The 24,723-nt window shown below is 37.6% G+C and overlaps 1 non-coding gene across 1 annotated transcript; it reads right to left on the minus strand.

The window, feature by feature from the left end:
- Positions 1-24,192: 24,192 nt before the first annotated feature.
- Positions 24,193-24,331, minus strand: LOC120361898 (U4 spliceosomal RNA). Its single transcript, XR_005577942.2, has one exon. It is a non-coding gene; the product is annotated as a U4 spliceosomal RNA (small nuclear RNA).
- Positions 24,332-24,723: the final 392 nt, after the last annotated feature.

The raw sequence follows: 24,723 nt of genomic DNA on the forward strand, positions 1-24,723 counted from the left end.
ATCCGCATAGACAGTATATAGGAAATTGATATAGCCATCCCTGAATAAAACATCTAGGCCTTTTGAGATATACGTTTTATATCTAGTATCTTGGACCAGAATTCTTTTTTCCTAAATTTAGGACTCATGATGCTTCATGAAAAATGGAAGATGAGTTGTTCTTCAGCCATAAAAGAAAATGAAGATTTCCCTTAGAGATCTCTCATTACGGAGAGTGAAATGTGGACCTGTTGCAATACTCTCATGTTGTAATAAATAATTGACAAGCTCAACGGTTAAATGAAATATGATAGAGAAGGGGCTTAGTGTACATTGGATTTTACAGCTGGCTTGACTATCTTGGCACTTAGGCAGATTAGTCAGCAGTGAATGGTGCCACACTGACATGAATCATTCACAAATATTTTACATCTAAACACAGATATACAGATGTGCCAGTAATTATCAAGACTGCATTTGTGAAGCTCTCTTGTCCTTCTGTCCTTAAGTAAAGAGTTCCACTTCAAGAATAGAGAAAATAAATTGTCCAATAAAACTTTTAACCTTCAAACAGACTCTTCCACCATCGAACTTCTATCCAAGAAAGACAGTCATTCACTGCACAAGTAGGCTCTTAATAAAATATTTTCTTCCAAGGCTTTCATACTTCACATTCCTCTAATTAAGAATACCTGTGAATAGAGATATCACCCTTATTTTGAACTAGAAATATAGAGATTCAACTGCATACCTCTTTCAAATCTACTATCTTCTATATCATTATTGGGAAGGAACTAGACACAGTTGGAAAAAGTTTGAACAAGTGAGGGGAAATGTTTCTCTCATCTCTCTAAAGCGAAGTTTTAGCTTTCAGAATTTTCAGGGCTCATCAGAAAAGAAGCTAGTGATGAGAAATTGTGAAGCTGGAAAACTTTTATTGCCACCTTAAAGATCATTTAGTTATGCTTTCTGTAATTCTTCACAGAGAAGATAAAGGGTTGAGCTGCCACAAATTCTTTAATGCAGACATTATCCCAGAGATTAGATCTTGTAACACCTGGTAGTTTAAGTACATCCTAATGACAATGAAACTGCATTCTGTAACATTTTTTGAATAATAGAAGGAAAAATAAATTCTCAAGTTTTTGATTCTGGTGTCGTAATGAAATGTCACACAGAGAAATAGCCATTTCATTAAATGAGGAGTTGTACTGAATTCTTTCCAAGCAAGATTATAATTCATTATCTATTATCAGAATATACCAAACATGCTTTAGAGCGACATTATAATATTTCCTATCCAGTTATTACTATCATTTCTTTATATTAAAATTTTAATAGTCAACTTCCTCTTCTAAGCAAATAAATGCCTGTAATTAGAAATGTGATAAGATTTGAGACTATTTGGGTGTTTTAGATGTAAAGAGCTTTTGGTTGTGATCTTAAAAAGTGAATGGGAGCACAGTCTGTGAAAGTATAGGGGGCTTGAAACAGGATATCTGGGTTGAAATCTGGGCTTTACCAGTCACTAGCTGCATAACTTTGATCCTGAGAGATAACAAATAAGTTTCTAAAAAAAAAAAAAAAAAAAAAAAAAAAAATTCTACTTTATTCAAAGATTGTGGTTAAGTTTAGATAAATATCAAAATGCCTGAAAAAAGATATTTCATCCAATGGGTGTCTGTCTTCTCCAAGCACTTTCCTTATAATGAGCTTTATAGTTAACATCAGATAATTTATCACATTATCAAAAAACTCAATTCAATTTAATCTGCGATTTTCCATGGAAGAGACTTATTTTCACAAGGGTGAAATAAAATTGTTGAATATGGCATCTGTGGGTGGTCAAATGAGCATTAGAAAACAGAAATCACAATCACTATGTTAAGGCTCCCAGTGACTCCATAAGCTACATCTTTCAAATCATCCCTGAGGTTTGAAAGTCGACAAAGAAAAGGGGCAACTTTTCAGGCAGAGAACATGCAAAGAATTATATCCAAGGGGGAGTCTCTGCTTCTTCATGCCTCTATAACAGTGGGATAGACAGGCAGTTCAATGACAGGAGGATTTTTTTAAATATTGTTTTTAAATATATATATTTTAATTTTTTTGTTTATGTTCAGTGGAACCCTCTGACCATACAAAAGATGATATTTTTTTAAGTATCATTTATGTATACTTTAATTTTTTTGTTTATGTTCAGTGGAACCCTTTGACCAGCTGGAAATCTTGTGTAATGCCAATAAGTTGATCAACTTGACAATGCAGTCATAAGATGTTTCGAGGAAGAAATACTAGAGCGATCATTACATGTTAAAATTAAGATACAACATAATTCAGCATATTAATTTCAAGGCTAGAAATAAAACTCAGTTCTCCCATATCTAAATTTGGGGATTCACCACCCAAATCTCACCCTGCAATTTTCACAGGACCACATCTAGATGGACATTAACAGAAATTTAAAAAATTGGCGATGCTGGGAAGATGGCCGCCTAAGAACAGCTCAGGACTTCAGCTCCCAGTGAAAGTGCAGAGGGTGAGTGGACGCCGCATTTCCAGATGAACTCTTATTGCCCACAGACCAGGAGATACCAAGGCAGAGGCGTCGCCAGCCTCGCAGTCCCAGCCGGTGCGGCTGTTTTGGCCCCTGTGGGGCTGATTCCGCCCGCGCGGCTGCTGTGACCACGCCCTGTTGCTGCGGTTCTCCGAACAAAAGCCACTGGTCTGGGAGCCCTCTTAGCTGGCGAGCAGAGCCCTGAGATGGCAGAGCTGCCCATTCATCTGAAATGGAGAGTCAGGCCAGGAGATTCCTAGGCAAAAAATCCGCCAGGAGCCGGAGCCACAGTTCCAGCCAATTCCGTGAGTCGCAGCACGGGAGATCCCGGCGCCTTTTCAACAAGCGACCAGAACGCGGGGTCCTGCAACTTAAAAGAAAAGACTCTGAGTCAGGGAGCCAGGTGATCAGGCTCGGTTGGTCCCACCCCTCCACCCCCAACAACAATGAAAACAAAAACAGTAATTGGAAACCCTCTGGGTTGAGCCCTCCAAACCAAGCACAGATGAACCGGGACGGTCCGGCTCCGTGGGGGAGGGGCTTCCGCCATTACTGAGACTCTCCACCGCTACAGAGGCAGGCTGCCGTTGCCGAGGCAACCCGCCGTTGCCGAGGCAACCTGCCACAACAGAGAGAATCCGCCATAACAGAGGCGGGGCCACCATTGCCCAGACAGTTCTAACTACGCCCATATAAAAAGGACTACAGGGAAGAGCTCAGGGCAGCTGGGCGGAGCCCACAGCAGCTCAGCAAAGCCCCAGCAGGCAGGCAGTGGCTAGGCCTGCTGCTAGCTGGGCGGGTCAGACTTGAAAGAAAAATCAGAAAAGGCAGTAGTGCAACGGAAACTCATAAAGCTCCAACTCCCTGAGACAGAGACAGACAACAGGTGGATAAACCCACAAAAATGGGAAGAAACCAGCGCAAAAAGGATGAAAACTCCCGAAACCAGAACACCTCTCCTCCTAAAAGGGATCACAACTCCTCACCAGCAAGGGAACCAGACCGGATGGAGAAGGAGGGTGATGAAATGACAGAATCAGACTTCAGAAGGTGGGTAGTAAGAAACTACAATGAGCTAAAAGAACATGTTCTAACCCAACGCAAAGAAAATAGGAACCTTGAAAAAAGATTGGACGAACTGCTGACGAGAATGGACAGCATAGAGAGGAGTATAAGTGAATTGATGGAGCTGAAAAACGCAACACGAGAACTTCGTGAAGCATGCACAAGCTTCAACAGCCGAATTGACCAAGCAGAAGAAAGGATATCAGAGGTCGAAGATCAACTCAATGAAATAAAAAGAGAAGGCAAGAACAGAGAAAAAAGCACAAAAAGGAATGAACAAAATCTTCAAGAAATGTGGGACTATGTGAAAAGACCTAATCTACGTCTGATAGGTGTACCTGAATGTGATGAAGAGAATGAATCCAAGCTGGAAAATACTCTTCAGGATATTATCCAGGAAAACTTCCCCAACCTAGCAAGGCAGACCAATATTCAAATCCAGGAAATACAGAGAACACCACAAAGATATTCCTCCAGAAGTGCAACCCCAAGGCACATAATCGTCAGATTCACCAGGGTTGAAACGAAAGAGAAAATGCTAAGGGCAGCCAGAGAGAAAGGTCACGTTACCCACAAAGGGAAGCCCATTAGACTCACAGCAGATCTCTCAGCAGAAACCCTACAAGCCAGAAGAGATTGGGGGCCAATATTCAACATCCTTAAAGAAAAGAACTTTCAACCCAGAATCTCCTATCCAGCCAAACTAAGCTTCATAAGTGAAGGAAAAATAAAATCCTTTGTGAACAAGCAAGCACTCAGAGATTTCATCACCACCAAACCTGCTCTACAAGAACTCCTGAAAGAGGCTCTACACATATAAAGGAACAACCAGTACCAGCCACTCAAAAAACACACCAAATGGTAAAAGAGCATCAACACAATCAAGAATCTGCATCAACTAACCAACAAAACAGCCAGGTAGCATCAAAATGGCAGTATCAAATTCACACATAACAATACTATCCCTAAATGTCAATGGACTAAATGCCCCGACACAGACTGGCAAATTGGATAAAAAGCCAAAACCCATCAGTATGCTGTATCCAGGAAACCCATCTTACATGCAAGGATACACAAAGGCTCAAAATAAAGGGATGGAGGAAGATCTACCAAGCAAATGGAGTGCAAAAAAAGGCAGGAGTTGCAATTCTCATCTCTGATAAAATAGACTTTAAAGCAACAAAGATCAAAAGAGACAAAGAAGGACATTACATAATGGTAAAATGATCACTGCAACAAGAAGAGCTAACGATCCTAAATATATACGCACCCAATACAGGAGCACCCAGATACATAAGGCAAGTTCTTAATGACTTACAAAGAGACTTAGACTCCCACACAATAACAGTGGGAGACTTTAACACCCCATTGTCAATATTAGACAGATCATCCAGACAGAAAATCAACAAGGATATCCAGGACCTGAATACAGACCTGGAACAAGCAAAACTAATAGACATTTACAGAACTCTCCACCCCAAATCCACAGAATATACATTCTTCTCAGCACCACATCACACCTACTCTAAAATTGACCACATAATTGGCAATAAATCACTCCTCAGCAAATGCAAAAGAACAGAAATCATAACAAACAGTCTCTCAGACCACAGTGCAATCGAGTTAGAACTCAGAATGCAGAAACTAACTCAGAACCGCACAGCTTCATGGAAACTGAACAACTTGCTCTTGAATGTTGACTGGATAAACAATGAAATGAAGGCAGAAATAAAGACGTTCTTCGAAACCAATGAGAACGAAGACACAACATACCAGAATCTCTGGGACACATTTAAAGCAGTCTCTAGAGGAAAATATATAGCAATGAGTGCCCACATGAGAAGAAAGGAGAGATCGAAAATTGACACCCTATCATCAAAATTGAAAGAGCTAGAAGAGCAAGATCAAAAAAACTCAAAACCTAGCAGAAGACAGGAAATAACTAAGATCAGAGCAGAACTAAAGGAAATAGAGACACAAAAAACTCTTCAAAAAATCAATAAATCCAGGAGGTGGTTTTTCGAAAAGATCAACAAAATAGACAGACCACTAGCCAGATTAATAAAAAAGAAAAGAGAGAATAACCAAATTGATGCAATAAAAAACGATAAAGGGGATATCACCACAGATTCCACAGAAATCCAAACCATCATCAGAGATTATTACAAACAACTCTATGCACATAAACTAGTAAACCTGGAAGAAATGGATAAATTCCTGGACACCTGCATCCTCCCAAGCCTAAACCTGGAAGAAGCCGAAACCCTGAATAGACCAATAACATGGTCTGAAGTCGAAGCAGCAATAAAGAGCCTACCACCCAAAAAAAGCCCAGGTCCAGATGGGTTCACAGCTGAATTCTACCAGACATACAAAGAGGAGCTGATACCATCCCTTCTGAAACTATTCCAGACAATCCAAAAAGAGGGAATTCTTCCCAAATCATTTTACGAGACAAACATCATCCTGATACCAAAACCCAGCAGAGACTCAACAAGAAAAGAAAATTTCAGGCCAATATCCATGATGAACATAGATGCAAAAATCTTCAATAAAATACTGGCAAACCGATTGCAACAGCATATCAAAAAGCTCATCCACCATGATCAAGTAGGATTCATCCGGGGGATGCAAGGCTGGTTCAACATACGCAAGTCCATAAACGTAATTCACCACATAAATAGAACCAAAGACAAAAACCACATGATTATCTCAATTGATGCAGAGAAGGCTTTCGACAAAATTCAACAACCTTTATGCTAAAAACCCTCAATAAACTAGGTATTGACGGAACGTATCTCAAAACAATAAAAGCTATTTACGACAAACCAACAGCCAATATCATACTGAATGGGCAAAAACTGGAAGCATTCCCTTTGAAATCTGGCACTAGACAAGGGTGCCCTCTCTCACCACTCCTATTCAATATAGTACTGGAAGTTCTAGCCAGAGCAATCAGTCAAGAAAAAGAAATAAAGGGTATCCAAATTGGAAAGGAGGAAATCAAATTGTCTCTATTTGCAGATGACATGATTGTATATCTGGAAGACCCCATCATCTCAGCCCAAAATCTCCTGAAACTGATAAACAACTTCAGCAAAGTCTCAGGATACAAAATCAACGTGCAAAAATCACAAACATTCCTATACACCAGTAATAGACTTCAAGAGAGCCAAATCAAGAACGAACTGCCATTCACAATTGCTACAAAGAGAATAAAGTACCTAGGAATACAACTAACAAGGAACGTAAAGGACCTCTTCAAGGAGAACTACAAGCCATTGCTCAACGAAATAAGAGAGGATACAAACAGATGGAGAAACATTCCATGTTCATGGTTAGGAAGAATCAACATCGTGAAAATGGCCATACTGCCCAAAGTAATTTACAGATTCAACGCTATTCCCATCAAGCTACCAATGACCTTCTTCACAGAACTGGAAAAAAACACATTAAACTTCATATGGAACCAAAAGAGAGCCTGCATAGCCAAGTCAATTCTAAACAAAAAGAACAAAGCAGGAGGCATCACACTACCGGACTTCAAACTATACTACAAGGCTACAGTAATCAAAACAGCATGGTACTGGTACCAAAACAGAGATACAGACCAATGGAACAGAACAGAGGCCTCAGAGGAAATACAACATACCCACAACCATCTGATCTTCGACAAACCTGACAAAAACAAGCAATGGGGAAAGGACTCCCTGTTTAATAAATGGTGTTGGGAAAACTGGCTAGCCACGTGCAGAAAGCAGAAACAGGACCCCTTCCTGACACCTTACACCAAAATTAACTCCAGATGGATTAAAGACTTAAACATCAGACCTAATACTATAAAAACCTTAGAAGAAAATCTAGGCAAAACCATTCAGGACATAGGTGTAGGCAAGGACTTCATGACCAAAACGCCAAAAGCAATGGCAACAAAAGCCAAAATAGACAAATGGGACCTAATCAAACTCCACAGCTTCTGCACGGCAAAAGAAACAGTCGGTAGAGTGAATCGGCAACCAACAGAGTGGGAAAAAATTTTTGCAGCCTGCCCATCTGACAAGGGGCTGATATCCAGAATTTACAAAGAACTAAAGCAGATCTACAAGAAAAAAACAAACAAGCCTATTCAAAAATGGGCAAAGGATATGAACAGATACTTTACAAAAGAAGACATACAGGAGGCCAACAAACATATGAAAAAATGCTCATCATCACTGGTCATCAGAGAAATGCAAATCAAAACCACATTGAGATACCATCTCACACCAATTAGAATGGTGATCATTAAAAAATCGGAAAACAACAGATGCTGGAGAGGATGTGGAGAAATAGGAACACTTTTACACTGTTGGTGGGAATGTAAATTAGTTCAACCATTGTGGAAGACAGTGTGGCGATTCCTCAAGGACCTAAAAATAGAAATCCCATTTGACCCAGCAATCCCATTACTGGGTATATATCCAAAGGATTACAAATCATTCTACTACAAGGACACGTGCCCATGAATGTTCATTGCAGCACTGTTTACAATAGCAAAGACCTGGAACCAACCCAAATGCCCAACGTTGATAGACTGGATAGGGAAAATGTGGTACATATACACCATGGAATATTACGCAGCCATCAAAAACGATGAGTTCACGTCCTTTGTAGGGACATGGATGAACCTGGAAACCGTCATTCTCAGCAAACTGACACAAGAGCAGAAAATCAAACACTGTATATTCTCACTCATAGGTGGGTGTTGAACAATGAGAACACATGGACACAGGGAGGGGAGCACTACACACTGGGGTCCGTTGGGGGGAAATGGGGGAGGGGCCGGGGGGTGGGGAGGTGGTAAGAGATAGCATGGGGAGAAATGAAAGATACAGGTTAGGGGATGGAAGGCAGCAAACCACACTGCCAAGTGTGTACCTATGCAACAATCTTGCATGTTCATCACATGTACCCCAAAACGTAAAATGCAATAAAAAATAAAAAACATGAAAAAAAAATTGGCAATATGCTTAAAGGGTATTTTATGCATACGTTCTCTATTATCCTCAGACATATTTGTTCTCCTGTTTCTGTTTGGTAGATTAAAAGCCACTGCTAAATGTTTATAGCCTTTGCCTATTTTCCCATAATCAAGACAAGACTTTTCTGGACTTATTAATTGGAATGTCTGTTAGAGCAGGTAAGTTTTGATTTCATTGGCAAATAAATACCAGTCAAATTTTACATGGATAATGGACAACAGTTTGAAATAATACTTACTGAGATTCAATGAAGAATATTAACAACAACCTATTATACTCAGTAGTCTATAATCCCCCCAATAACTCAGCCAAACCAGTGTGCTGTTATATATTGAGCTAGATTTTATTACTCCTCCATCCATAATCCCTCCTGTAGAGAGAAACTACAGTATCTTACATTGAATTTTAATTTAATATGGTGCCCTCAGCCCATATAGAAGAATGCTACGGGGAACTGCTTTATGGAACTCACCATGGTTACTGCAAAGATGTTCAGAATATTGTTGAGAATGCTATGCATTATATTACAGAGTGTCTTTCCTGAGCCCCCTCAGAGAATACCCCACCTCATTTGGCCATCTTTTCTTCAATAGCTTTGATATTCTGAGTATCATGAACATCATAGCTGATTAAATTTTTTCAATGTGGGTTGCTGAAAATTTTAGAAATAGTAGCAAGTATATAAAACTTTCTGAAAGTATACTTCTATTTTGCCCTATTTCTGGTTCTACATAAAGTTGCTGCTTTTGCTATTTTTCTACTTTCTCACCTATTTCTAATTATGTGTTTTGATGTATTTAATATCCTCATAAGCTATCTTAAATCCCTTTTTGGAACAAAGTGAGGAATAAATAAATACAACTCTGAGCTATTTCCTACGTTCAGAATAAGATAGGAGAGTGAATATTCATAATATAAAATTAAGTTTTCTTTAAATAGAGTCTGTATCAAATAAATTGGGCTTTTTACCTCTCTGTCGGCTTACACACCACCTACTCTTTCCTTGGTAGCTCAGTAAGAGCATTAATCTACATTTTTTCTCATGACTATCCCAGTGCTGATACAGTAGTAGGTATTTTATCTCTTTTTACTTAGAATCAACCTATCTCTGAAGATTGAATGATCTTTCCAAAGCATTACAAATTCATCTACAGAGAAATTTGACACTGACTTGGATCACAAGTTAAATACCAATAATGTCATTATTTTTATTGTCCACATACTTTTGACTAGGCCAAGACAATGAAGGATATAGAAAAAAATGGATAAGTATTTAAAGATGAGTAAATGGTTTAGCTAATTAGATTGTGTGTGTGTGTGTGTGTGAAACCAATAGAGGGTAGCATACTGGCTCCTCCATGCTTCCACTGAAGTTCCCGAATTTGCTGTCACCAGTAGCCCCTCATCCAGAACTAATGTGGACCTACCTAAATGCAAAGGACCTGGTAGATTTGGGGAACCATATGAAATACTAGTTGAGAACAACTTTTCCTGTTGCACCATGCAATGAAGACAACAAGAATTAGCCTTGGGTACAAGAAAGAGTGGTGGGTGGGAGATAATGTATAAGAAGATTGATTAGAAATGAGATATTATCCAGAAAAGGTGTGTAACAATGAGTGAGAGATGGAAAGATGGTGCATCTGGGAAGGAACATTAGAAAAATGAACAATGATACGGACTTTTATTGGCATAAAACCTATTAAACAATTCACTGAAATATGAGGGTTGCTAAATAAGCAGGGTTTTAATACACTGCATCTTTACTTTTTTTCAATGCAGCTCTCTAGAGGTAAAGATTTTTCTTCCACGAATCAAATGCCCATTTCCTGAAACAATTAAATGTCAAAACAGAAAGCTTCATATCAGTGGCATGAAGAGAGAGCACTGAATGAGTAGATCAGAGTGCAGCAACCTGAAGCATAACAGAAATGAGAGTTTGAGAATCAAGCTGCTGAGAACAACAGTGCATCATTTGCAATGCACTAAAAGCTTTTTGCTCTGTGGGAAACAGAGTTATTAGAGAGGGCAGTCTGAAAATGTACTGTTAGGAGGTTTGGGAGCTGCAGTTTTTGAAGGGGGGATTTACTCTGGTAGCTTTTACAATTTATCCATTTTTGGTGGTTGTGATGTATGAGTCACAAGGGTAATAAACTTCAAATAAGTTTAAGTAAAGTTAAGCACTTCCCAGTATTTTCTATTAATTATCTGTGAAAGAAAAGAAAGAAAATTAATGCAGAGACATAAGCTGGTCTTTGAACAAAGAGGGATATGTTTTATTATGTTGGTTTCAGCTACAGTCCTTTTCAAAATGTGCAAAAAGATAAAAAATACTTAATATAAGCAGGTTAACGTTATAAATAGAGCAATGTGATCAGTAGCATTAATGATATACATATATACAATATATATAATATATGTAATATATATATATATCACTGACCCTCACTCTGCTCCTTGGCTATACATTTTTACTTACTCATGCTATGTTTGCAGTTGAACTCACTTGCTTCCCCACTGCAAAAGCCCATTGTCATGGTTCCATATGTACCACAATGGTCCTGAATAATGTTTTCTTTACTGTGCTTTCACAAGTGTCATTGAATAATTCTTTAACAGTGGGTAAATCCTTCACATCATTGCTCCATGGAGGACATTGCTAATATCTTTATTACACATATGAGGATACATCTATAAAAGGTAATAGAGTAAAAATTAATATTGATGCTTTTTATCATTATATTATATATTAATATGTTATTATACACACACACACAAAGAATGAAGGGTGGCATATTAACATGTATATAATAGGGCCGAATATAAAATTCTTAAAAGTAGCTAGCCAACCATAAACACTAAGCTGTCTTCTCTAAATAGGAGTATTTACATTTTGCTAACAGCTAAAAAAATACATTTGTTTCCCATATCTCAAAAAGAAATACAATGTATTAGTACTTAAGCAAGTGTTCCTTGTTTAAATATATTTATAAAAGAAAACTAAGGATTAGAAAACTATCACAGAATATTTATTGCAGCATTATTTGAAACAATGAAATCTGGGAATAACTGAAGAGCATATTAACTGGGAATTGATAAGTATAATGTAGTGTATTCATTTGATAAAATACTAGGCAGCAGCTAAATACATTGAATAGACTTCTATTTATCATCAACATTAGCATGCATAGGAGATATCAACAGAGGCCAAAAGAACTCCTTTCCCCCAAGCAGCTCATAGTATAGGAGACAAAAAATTAAGTGTGGCATTGATCACAGAAGTATGGGAGGGATGTGCTGTGGTAGCACAAAAGAAAGGCACAGGAAAAATATTATAGTGATATCGTAATGTCATGCCCAGGTCAGGTTCTAGCCCATGCTAAGGTTTGAGGGAGTAGGTGGATGAGGAGAAAGAACACTTGGGGAGCCACAGGCAGGTGAAAGATTATTTTATTCAGCAGCAGCTCTCATCAACAGCTTTCTTACACTGCCCATCCTATCTTGGCTGCATAGTCCAGCGGCTCCCACACACACGGCTGTGCAGCTGACTCTCCTTTGCCTTCAGGGTCAGCAGCATTAACTCTTTCCCTCTCCGGGCACAAGTGAGCCAAGCTGTGTCCTGCACTGCCCTGCTTTCCCTCCTCCTTACTCCCCACCCCCGTTCATTTGCAAAAACAGCTCTGACTCTCTCTCTCTTTCTTTGGGCACCAACGTGCCTGTACAGAGTAGGCAGCGCAATTATACTTTTTACAGACAACAGAGGGTTGGGGCCAAGGGATGGCCTTTCCATGTTATGGCTGCATGGCTGTGATAACAAGTGGAGTTATACGCCTGCACTCTAAACTTGCTAAGTCACTCTGGATGTTTACTTCAGCCTGTCCTTGACCAAAGCACAGGCATGTTTCTTATAAGTAAAAAGATGATAGATTAGTTAGATAAAATAGTTAGTAGTCCAGAAAAGGCTTCATAAATTTTATTTAAATACACAAGTCTAAAGATATGTTGTTGGACACACACACACACACAAACAAAGAAACAATAAAAACCCATAAAAATTAGAAGAATACATTCACAGTACTTAGTATATGTGATTTTAAAGAAAAGGAAAAAAATCTGTATTATCATTCCTGTTCTGTTTCTTAAACATTCCCAGAAACTCATCTGGAAAGATCCAGTTCCGGAGGAGACACACACACACACACACACACACACACACACAAGTTTCAAGAAGGACCTTTAGATGTTCCAATTAAGATTCCAAAAAGGAAGACAGAAATAACATAGAAATGGATTATTGCCGGAGAGAGGTCTGCTTTGGAAATATTTGAGAGTTGTTGTGTTTTAAGACATCATGAAATTTGAGTGGAAGGAATTGCCCTCTGGGGAGAGTGTGTACAGGGAGAGAAGATGCTGGACATAGGGAAAAGATGGGAATTTCTCCTAGGTAAGTAGGTGAGAGAAGGAATCTATGGTTAAAGCCTAAAAATGCACTGTCAGAGTCAGAAATACAATCACAGGAGAGCAGTGTGTCAAAGCAGCACAAGTCAGAAAGTGCTGAGCAGGTGAGAGAAATTAAAGTCAAAGACCACGAGGAGTTCAGCTAAAGTAAAAACTAATATTATTCACTAAACTACACCAAGAAACGTCATCAATGACATTAGTGAGGGCAGTTTCTGGGCAGCAATGAATACATAGGAAGTAAGAATATAGGAAGCTGAGGCACAGCTGGGCAAGGAAAGGTAGGCAGTGAATTGTAAACTCCTTTTAAGTGGATTCTATGCAAGACAAGTAGAGAGATAAGATGGGCTTGATTACACTTTAACAGGAAATCCTTACATAGTTGAAGCTACATTCATAAAATGCTTGTTACTAAATGTAAGAGTTTGATGATTGAATTGCAAATAAGAATGCCTTTCTTACTGTTAGAAGTGACTAGAGAAAAGTCTAACTGAAATACTCAGCTATAGTAAACATATTCTCTTAAATTAATGTGCAGAGTTTTTTTGCACTTTAATCTAAACCTTCTACATAATTTCACCTTCAGGAAGAAAATAGCCTCCACTTAAATTGGTATTTGTTTTTGTCAATTACAATCTGCAATTACTACACACAAATAAAATTTTTTGTTTGCTTGTTTGCTTCAGGAAATACACAGCAATGCAAACAGAGAGATGAAAGAAGGTTATAACAATTGAAAAGACAAGGAGGTAATTTACTTTTTTTTTTTTTTTTTTTTTTGAGACGGAGTTTCGCTCTTGTTACCCAGGCTGGAGTGCAATGGCGCGATCTCGGCTCACTGCAACCTCCGCCTCCTGGGTTCAGGCAATTCTCCTGCCTCAGCCTCCTGAGGTAATTTACTTTTTTAATCCTAAAGTCAAATAGTCAGTCTCTTCAGAATGTACGTTGGAGGGAAGAAAACAGTTCTAAGACATCAGATAATCTGAGATTTGAATAATTTAGCTCTTTTTTCAAAAAAAGATCAAGAAGAATATGTGTATGCATCTACCTCTAGGTCTTTGTCTGTGCTGACTTTTTTTTCCCCCCCCAAACAAACTATAGCTAAATGACTCTGGTCAACCTACACCATAGCTTTAGTGTTTTCGTCATTTACTGTTAGCTAATTGGTTCCTGGATTCACATGTGTTAAAAATGAAAAAAGTATGAAAGTGACATGATACTTTACGGAAACAATGTTAAAATATGTGACTGAGTATGGTGCAGGGCATTATACTATCTACAGGAACAGAGTGCAGCCACACAGGTAAAGGTCCAATATCTGGATAAGGTCAGCCTTAGATTTAGACCCTACCAGACAGTTACTATCTGTGAAATGAGGGCAACGAAGATTATTGGCTTGGCCAAACTTCACTCCAAAACTTAGACCAAATGTTCACCTAGCTCATCTGTGCGTTTCATCTTAAAATCCAGTTTTGATAAAAAGCCCTGATAAGTCATTTTAACAAGAACTCTTCACCTTGGGTATCCAATCACCTTTGATATTTGATCAGGTGCCTCATCCCTCACCACTCCCCAGATGATGTGTGATCAATCAGGTGCCTCATCCCTCACCATCCCCCAGGTGATGTCTGATCACCCTGGCCTGTCTTCAGCTAGAATCCTGTTAGGTTGGTTTAGTGAGAATCCCCCCTAGCTCTGATATTTCCTTTTAGTTATTTTCTAATCACTGACCCTCACCTTTCTCCTTGGCTATACATTTTTACTTGCTCATGCTATGTTTGGAGTTGAGTCCAATCACTTCCCACTGAAAAAGCCCATTACCATGGTCCCATATGTATGACAATGGTCCTGAACAACACTTTCTTTACTCTGGTTTCACAAGTGTCATTAAGCAATTATTTAATGGGGGCTAAATCCTTCATGCCATTGCTCCAAGGAAGACATTGCTAATATCTTTATTATACACATGAGAATACATCTAGAAAAGGTAATACGGTAAAAATTAACATTGGTGCTTTTTATCATTTTTCTTGTGGTGCTGATGATTCATGTACCAGGCTTTAATTGGCATCTAGAGTCCAGTACATGTGATGATATAAGGGTTGAATAGGAACTAATATATTGCAGTTAGATACATTTTATAAATATTTTAAATTGCAAATGCTTACAGTGTACTACAATGATTTCTCGATTTCTTCAAGAAAAAGTACAAATTGGCATATAATTCCCTTCAGGCTCTAGCTATACCTATTTTCCTAATCACCTCTATTATTACCTTTTATATGTGTAGGCATTTACAGGACTGCAAGGAAACAATAAAAATGAAATATAATGTTCCCCACTCCACATCTGCCTCTGCCTGGATTCTCTGCCCTAGAACCAATGTATTCACTTCCTAAGAGTCACTCAGGAAGTGACTGCCTGCCTGCCGACTGGCCTTGGTCATTGGGCTACTATTGTGCAGGTGACCAGCAATAGCTCATATTCTTTCATTGGTCCCAAAGTCAAAGCTGTTGCTTCATCTCTTGAAAGTTGCAGTTTCCTCAGTCTCTTCTGAGGACTCTGGATTTGGGAAGGCTGTCAATGCCTAGCAATAGACAATCTAGTGCCCTGGGCAGTCACAGCTATACACATGAAAGCTCTGCATCTGCTCAGAGGGGCTAGATAACATAGCCCAGAAGCATGGTAGAGTTGACCTATAAAGCAAGCTTTGCTCAATAAGAGAACAGAGATGAGAACAAGAGACGTAGAAGTTCCATGTAGCTTCCACCCACGTCCAACCCTACTAAGTGACCTACTAGGTCGTCTTGTTAAGCTACGCCCCACTCTGCATTTTCTACCCAACTTCTTTTTTCTCACTTCCCTTCTTCCCTTATTTATGTTTTCCTAGGATAAAGTTTTAAGTTTTCTTCAAGTTCTTTTTTCCTAGAGAATATGGACTAAGATACCAACTCATTTACCATGACTTAACTTTGACATCGCCTTCAGAAGGAAGTTAGGCTGAATTCTGAAATATCCATTAGAAATAGTGTTTCCTGATCCCCATCAGGGATTCTCCTCCAAATTTGTATGTGTTTCTTCGAATGCCCCTCTGATCCATGTGCCAATGACATTTATAACACGAAGCACACTATAGTAGAATTCCCTGCTTATGTGATACTCTCTTCTAATAGAGTCTAATTTTTTTGTAGTGTGGACAATGGCTTTTCAATTATATCCCCAATGCTGAACACTCTACCTAATATGCATTCATGAATGAATGAATAAGTAAACAAACATATGTTCATTTTTTAGTATCATCAATATTTAAATGAATTCTTGGCCAATACATGAGAAACAATTGCATTATTCAATACGATCAGAACATCTGAACCACCACAGAAATGAAAGAGTCAGCTCATAGAGTGAGATCTGAGAGAAAACAATAGGGATGGTCTAATCATGATTCACTACTGCCCACACACACCCCATGTGCAAACCGATCCCAGCGTAAACACCCAGTGGGTGTAAGACAGAGTGAAGTGTCACACACTAAACTAAGTTTTTAAAAGAAGATTGATAGAGAAAGTAAAAAGAAAATAAAGGGGGAGGGAGGGATGAATGGAAGAAAGAAGGAAGGATATGGGAAGGTAGGAGGGATAAAGGAAAAGAAAAAGTAAGAAGAAAAAAGGAGCAAGTGAGAATGAATGAGTGTGAATCAATGAATTCAAGTCATAGCATTTGTCTAGACCACAGTGAGGATTTATTCTACTTCTGTCTAAATTAGGGCTTTTGTCCCACCTTAATGCCTCTCCACTACCCATGCTAAACAACTTCCTTTTCTGAATTATTCAGAACTAAATGAGAATGTGTTTCCAAATTTACCAGCTATACAAAATATGTAGGTAAAATATGTTCAGAGGGAGACAATGTGGAAGACAGCAGTACTGCAGAATAGAAAACTGACATGATTAGAACCATAGGGTTTTTCTTTCAGCAATTGTTTTAGATCTATTCTCCTCCATCCATTGAAAATTATGCATATATCAATTTCCAACTAATCTCTGCTTTCTGGGAAAAAAGATCAATTATAATGCCATGCTACTACACCCCACGGTCTTGTCACCTCTTTGTCATGCTAGATATGCACTAAACTTAAAGCAAAATTAAAATTAAATATCAGAAACATCTTTCTTTAAGACAGAAGACCAGGAGACTTGGGTAGAACTCTCATTTTGCCATTTGTTTCATTTTATTTTTATTGTTCTTATATTTGCATGAATATGTTACTTTAATAATATAGTCACTCAACATTTGTAATATATTTTTAAGTCAATTAGTTTTATCAAATCTCTGTGACCATTTAAGTAGTTTAACTTCATCCAAGCTAACACCCTCCTAATTGAAGGAACTTGGCCTCAGAGTACATGCTGCATTGACATCCCAGAAGAATTTAAGAAAATTTTATAAAATTTATCTTATCCTCATTAATAGGCAAACTGGGATATGGAGTCTATGTGAAATTTAAAAACATCCAATTTTTAGGATCCTTACACAAGAAGTTACCACTTAGTAGGAAATGCCTTTTCTTTTATGGCTCAGTATGCATTGTTCCACATCCTTAGCTAATTACAGTCATCTCCATAGATAACTTGGCATGGAAAAATTGGTACAGAGAATAATCTTACTAGGAGATAGTCTCACTGTGACATCATTAGGTTGTTGGAAAATTACATTAAGATATGGTTTTATCTGAAGCTTCCTTTCTGGAAATAATCATACTAACCTATGGAAAAACAGAAAAAAATACTACCAGAATGATTCTTCAAAATGTTTCCTGCATTGCCCCCCCTTTTTTTTTTCTTTTTTTTTGAGACAGGGTCTCATTCTGTCAGCCAGGCTGGAGTGTAATGGTGTAATCTCACCTGACTGCAACCTCCACCTCTCACCTCTCTGGTTCAAGTGATTCTCATGCCTCAACCTCCAGAGTAGTGGGATTACAGGCACATACCAGCACATCTGGTGAGTTATTGCATTTTTGGTAAAGATGTGGTTTCACTATGTTGGCCAGACTGGTTTTGAACTCCTGACCTCAGGTAATCCACCTGCCTTGGCCACTCAAGTTCTGGGATTACAGTTGTGAGCCACCGCACTCTACTCTGCATTGTCTCTGAAACAAGGAACCTCTGAATGAATCAAAGATGAACAGTGGAATGGCTACTCATTATTCAAAACATTTTGTGGATGATAAATCCCTTGTGAAATCTTCCATGGATTTCACTTCCCATGTAAAATTAAACATGTTTTACATTTCATTGATTTGTTACTTATTGGACCATTTGAGGAGTAAGTAAATCAAACAGACAGCAGATTAAAATTAGTGCTGGATTTTTAATTACATAAGGAAATACCATGTAGAAAGGATTGCCATTTATTGAGACTTCTGTTTCCTATTCAAATTGAAGTCATTTGGAAAATTGTTCTCTCCTTTCATTTTCCCTTAATTTTACAAGAGAAAACCATAACCTCAGTATTTTCCACTTCTACTGTTAAGAAAATTTTGGCAAAACTTTTTTGACAAGAAATTAACTAACAATTATCTGCAATTCTTGAAAGTTTCCAAAAGTGGTCCCACTATCACAATAGTAACATATACACACATAAACATGTACTTTTACATAAACAAAGCATCAACAACTTAATGCGATAACCAAACCGCATTAAGGGATAAAAAAATAAAAAACTTAGCTTACCAGATATAAAACTGTTAAACTAGCTCAACCTACTCATTTTATTACTACATAAACTGAGGCACAAAGGCAAAACTACTTGCTCAAGTTGTTTGAATTCATTGTCAGAAAGTCAGGATAATAAAAGTAATCAAAACATTGCCACAAAACAGGCTTAGCGAGTTGCAAAGCAGTAAGATATTTTGATAACTTTGTCTTATTTGATAATCTAAAAACAATCACCAAGACCATAAAGTTGCCAGAAAGTGTGGATAGTGGATATCTTGTATTATTTCCTGGGTAACTTTTGAAAATTGAGATTCCAAGGATTAGAAAGTTGAGGAAGCCCAACGTGGAATCTGGGATTTTTGACTAATTTGCCTAGTGGCTGTCATGCACATAATATTTTATTAATATTTTAAGAAATATTAATAAAATTAATAATCATTAGTTTACAATTGATTTAATTAAATTTATTGATGAAAATAGTTAATCATTAGTTTATTAATAATATTAAATAGTAATAATGGTTTAATATTAATTAAAATATTAATGGTTTCATATTTGATTACATAGATAATGGTTTTTTCTTTTCCTTATTTTATAACAAAAATATCTCAATTAGTTGAAGGAAGTGTCCAATGGTCCACAGCTGGTATGTGGTAGCGCTGGGATGCAAATCTTTACCTCCTAATTTCACCTTCTCCAACGTCAAGTTTCTTTCATATGGCGAAACTAGAATCCTCTACAAATTCCATATTATCATTTATTGTTTTACTAAGAACCAAGTGGCCTTTTTAGCTGTCAGAGAGCTCTTGCTCATCATGAGTGTGAGTTGCATCCACACTTCAGCATTAAATTGAAATATACGTCTAAACCCACACTCTTCCTTCCCACTTCTCACTGTCTCCATTACTTATTTTAACACTGACTCCCTGGTAGATCTCAACTCCAATCAAACTCTTAAGCTAATTGAAACAGGATAAATATCTCTAAGAAAAGTATTAGATGATCGATTTTCTAGAAGATTTAGAATACAACCATTGGTATCTCTTGGGTAAATTACCAAAATTAGTGATTAAATTAAGTTTTTGCCTTATCCTTGCCAGAACTGCAGAACTGTTATAACATCTGCATTCTGCTAGGAAGTGTTCTACCATCAGCACCAAAAAAATTTGCAGAGCATGAGATTTCTTATTTTACCTTTGGTTTTTAATGTTTTACGAAGTCCCCTCTTTTTACATAAAGCATTTCACAAATATAATAAAATAAAGATTTGAATGAAGACATATGGAGATATTTTATATAAATGTATAGGATTATGTAAACAAAATAAAATTATATCCCAAAACTCTGACATAGGTATTTCACATACATGTGTAGTGTCTATTTTATTTTGTTTATTTTGTTTCTACAAGAAATATTATTTTATTTGCAATGAAGCTGAATTTAGATCTGTCAAAAACATCCCATTTTTAAAAGATAAAAATGAAGATTGAAAAACTTGGCTACACTGGCTATAGTTGGGATTTTGTTGTTGTTGTTGTTGTTGTTGTTTTAATTTTTAATTTGGAAATTCCATTATTTGTAGCACAGAAGGTATTCACACAGTTCTACCAGTCTATCTTTGGCAATAAAACAAGCAAAACTGCGTCCTGCTATCAAATGGGAAAAACTTCAAAAAGGAAATTAACATTTCAAACAGAAGAAAGAAGAAGCGTTTACTGAGACTTGTTTTTGAATTATTTATATGTGATATCTGTGCATTCCGTGGGGGGTTATAGCATTACAGAGAGAATAGGGAACACCTGTCCCAAGAGCTGTGGGCAGTGATTCATCAACCACAATAGTGAAATGTTCCACGACTAAGAATCAAATAACACATTTCCCATAAAATCTGGTTTCAAGTCTTGCTTGGCAATATAGGTTTTGTCCCTCAGTGGAGTTGGAGGCATAGGAAAAGCAAACTTTGTCTTGTAAAGGCAATGTATTTTCTAAAGTCACTAATCAACTTAACATTAACCTAAACTTTTCTTTTTTTTTTTTTTTTTTGAGACAAAGTTTTGCTCTTGTTGCCCAGGCTGGAGTGCAATGGCAGGATCTCAGCTCACTGCAACCTCTGCCTCCCAGATTCAAGTGATTCTCCTGCCTCAGCCTCCTGAGTAGCTGGGATTACAGACATGTGCCACCAGGACCCACTAATTTTGTATTTTTAGTAGATACAGGGATTCTCCATGTTAGTCAGGCTGGTCTCCAACTTCCAACCTCAGGTGATTTGCCCACCTGGGCCTCCCAAAGTGCTGGAATTACGGGTGCGAGCCAATGTGCCCGGTCCAACCTATTGTATCCAGCCTCCAGCACTGGAGCATCTTAATTGCTCAGAAAAAGAGTCTATAAATACTCATTTGTTTCCCTGTATATTATATACCATCTCCTCCACTAGGATTTATAAATGCTTTCTGGAGTCAGGAAGTTGTCTAATTATCTTGATAGTGGCAGAAACTAGAAAGTGTGTATTAAAAGATGTTTGTTGAATGAATGAGAAAAGAGTTTGGTTACCTGGATGAGCTATAAATCCAAATGTCCAGAGAGAAACTAATGCTTTATCAGAGAGGATAGCAGTGTGATTCTAACATGGACAGGATTGGAGGAGGGGGCAAAAACAAAGCCAGAAAATATTGTCTGGAAAATTGCTCTTAAACTTACAAGTTATAGGTTGTGTAACAAGTAGTTCAGAACTTAGCCTGTGAAAGGGGGCACTAGCATAATGGTTGGTATATTTTGGGTTGAAGAGTATGGAAGTATGAATTTACTACATTAACAGAAATTATTTCCAACCTATAGAACAGTTATTTTCACAAACCAGAAGGGAATACATTTTGCCTAGCTCAGGGGAACACTAACCATATCATACTGTAAGTATTGAAGTCCCAACAGCCTTGAAAAGAAATAAAAGCAACTTTATTATTCCCCCTTCTATAATTTTAGAAACAAATGTTTCCATTAGGAACTATGTGCTACTGAATCACATCATTTTCCCTAAAAATTCCAGTTAGACAGTTAAAATCATCATTGAATTGTTTGCTCAAATAAATATTACATGTTAAAAGCACCAACATTTTTACTGGAGATGTTATAATTTAATATGAAATAACTTCTCCAGGTAGGAAAATATGACTGCTTCATAGAGACATTTTAAGGTAACTTGGTATTTTAGCTAAGATTACACTCTCATGATTCAGAAAAATCACTGACTCTTTTATTTTCTTTTCTTATAATATTTTGTTCCTTTTCCTACTAAATAATGTTTAATGAAAACTTAGATATTTTCCTTTACTGGTTCCCAAATGGTCCAGGCAGATAAAAGGAATAATCCTTAAGATATAGTGAATCTGTTGCCCAGATTTCACTTTGCTACCATCTAAGCCCTCCACAAATGTCTGGCATCTAAGTCTGGAAAATTCTTGAGTAGATTCTTGCTTCTAGTAATATCTGATTACCTTTTCAAGAATTTCCCTAACATTACATTTAAAAAAAGAATCTTAAAACCCTCAAATTTTACCCAGCAGTAGATTCTTTATTAACTATACTTTCTACCCAATTGATCTTATTTAAGATTGCTCCATTTTTGCTCCTTTCTATATAATATAGTCATTTCCCAGAAATATCACATGTCCCAAGTGAGTGTGGTCACAGCTGATGAGGCTTACTGTATCATAATAACTCTCTTTTTTAAAAGGTACAGTATCAGTATTGACTTAAAGGAACCACAGAGTGGAGTTACTAGGAAAGCAATTAACTATTAGGATGAACTAAATGAACATATTTTAAAGTCTGTAAGCTACATTGTAGTTGGAAGTGTAAAATATGAAAATGTCATCACTGAGGCTAGTGATATACCGTTTTAGACTCTATTAACATGATTAGGTTTCAAAATAAGATATAATCAAATTAATAATTGCATCTTCTACATAATTTTAAGAATAAACCTTTAATAAAATCAGTATGCATTCTAATTGTTTATTTACACAATATTAATATTCAGACAGAAGGATCACTAAAGCACAGTTAATTAAATATAAATTAATGTGGTGGAATATTTAATTATCTTTTCTACACCTCAGGACTAATGATTATGTAAATGCCTTGCATTTAATCTTGTTGCCAGGAAATTAACTTAATGGCCTTCAGCAAATGAACATTTTGTATGCATTACAGGACACTTTATCTAAATTTTAACAGCATGGTATTAGTTTCAGATAATAACATGATTACACAATTTAAAATATATGAATATATACAATAGTTTTACCCTTTCTTCACCTTTTTTTTTTTTTTTAACGAAAAGCAAACTGAAATGGTTCAGATATCATTCAATAACTCAGGTTCTGTAGTGTGAAAGGTTTCTTCACTCATCTATAGAGAGAGCCAAGTCCTTTTAAATAAAAACACTTCAATAGAGAAAAGGCAAGTCCCTTTGCAGTGGACAGTTAAATCGATGATTTCACACAATGCCACCTCTAGAAGTTAATCACTTTGGATGTCAGTGGGTGGCAGGAACATCCGCACTCTAAGTGAATTCTCCAAGCTTTGGGGATTTTGTGAAGTGCCAGCACTTTTTAATGTGTTAAGAGAGTCTGGAGACTTGTAGGTCTCTCAAGGAATCTAAGCCCAGGATTAATTACAAGTCTCATTAGATATCACTAAAAATATGGGAGGCAGAGATTTAATTTGCCAAGGTCAGATTCTTGTTATGAACAGTTCCAATGAGTAGTCATTCCGGAATAGAAGTGATCTGTCTTGCACCGGATTTAAGACCTCGACATGGGGACACTAGGCAGATTAACAATCAGGCATTTCCCATTTCACTGACCACAGCATATGCCTCTGCACCCCCACCTACACCCTTACTACTACAGACTGATAGCACCAGCATTTCACTTCCTGGGGGTGCTTTTTGACACCAGAACCCACGTTGCTGTTTAACTGGCAGGTCACTTTACAAGTTTCTGGTATTCAGCATGTCTCATCCTGGCAGCCACAATGATTAAAATCGGTTTATTAATGGCTTGGCTACCTTAAGAGGCACAAGTTTGACACTGACACCCAGAGTTTCCTATTAGAAGTAAGCTCTATTTACCAATGGGAAGTGGTTTGATAAGACATCTTTTTTTTTTCTTAATTTTTATTTTAGGTCCAGCGTTACATGTACAGGTCTGTTATATAGGTAAATTGGGTCACGGGAGTTTGGTGTGCAAATTATTTTATCACTCAGGTAATAAGCATAGCACCCAATAGGTAGCTGTTTTATCCTCACCCTCCATCCTCAAGTAGGCCTTGGTAGTCTGCTGTTCTTCTCTCTCTCTCTCTCTTTTTATTTATTCATTTATTTTTTTAAGTCTCCATAGAGGCTGTCAGTCAAAAATTCCCAATGCTGACTATATTTCAAGTTATCACGGTGGGGTATTGGGAAAAGTTTTCAATTAGCCATATCACACCTCAGTTAAACCTCATCGGCTATGATACTGCCATTGCACAAAGCTGTGAGAACATGCAATATTTGCCTTTCTGTTTCTGCATTAGTTTGTTTAGAATAATGGCCTCCAGCTTCAACTATGTTGGTGCAAAGGACACAATCTCATTCTTATTTATGGCTGCATAGTGTTAAGAATGGGTAGAAGGCTGGGCTTACTGGGGGTTGCCAACCACAGCACCTACACCTGGTGTCCCCAGTGGGGTGGTCTCATACTGAGGGACTGTGTTAAGGAAAACCGAGTCCACAAGGGGCATGGTTTCAAAGTCAGGAATTTCCCAGCGCCATGCCTCCATGTTATGTCCACATCCCCAGAAGGTAAAGCTCTGTCTGACTTTCCCGCCGTGGGGGAAGTGGAAATTCCAAGTACGCTTCTTTGTTCAAAAAGCCAGGGAAAAAGCT

This window comes from Saimiri boliviensis, chromosome 1, assembly GCF_048565385.1.
Source record: "Saimiri boliviensis isolate mSaiBol1 chromosome 1, mSaiBol1.pri, whole genome shotgun sequence".
Classification (NCBI taxonomy): domain Eukaryota; kingdom Metazoa; phylum Chordata; class Mammalia; order Primates; family Cebidae; genus Saimiri; species Saimiri boliviensis.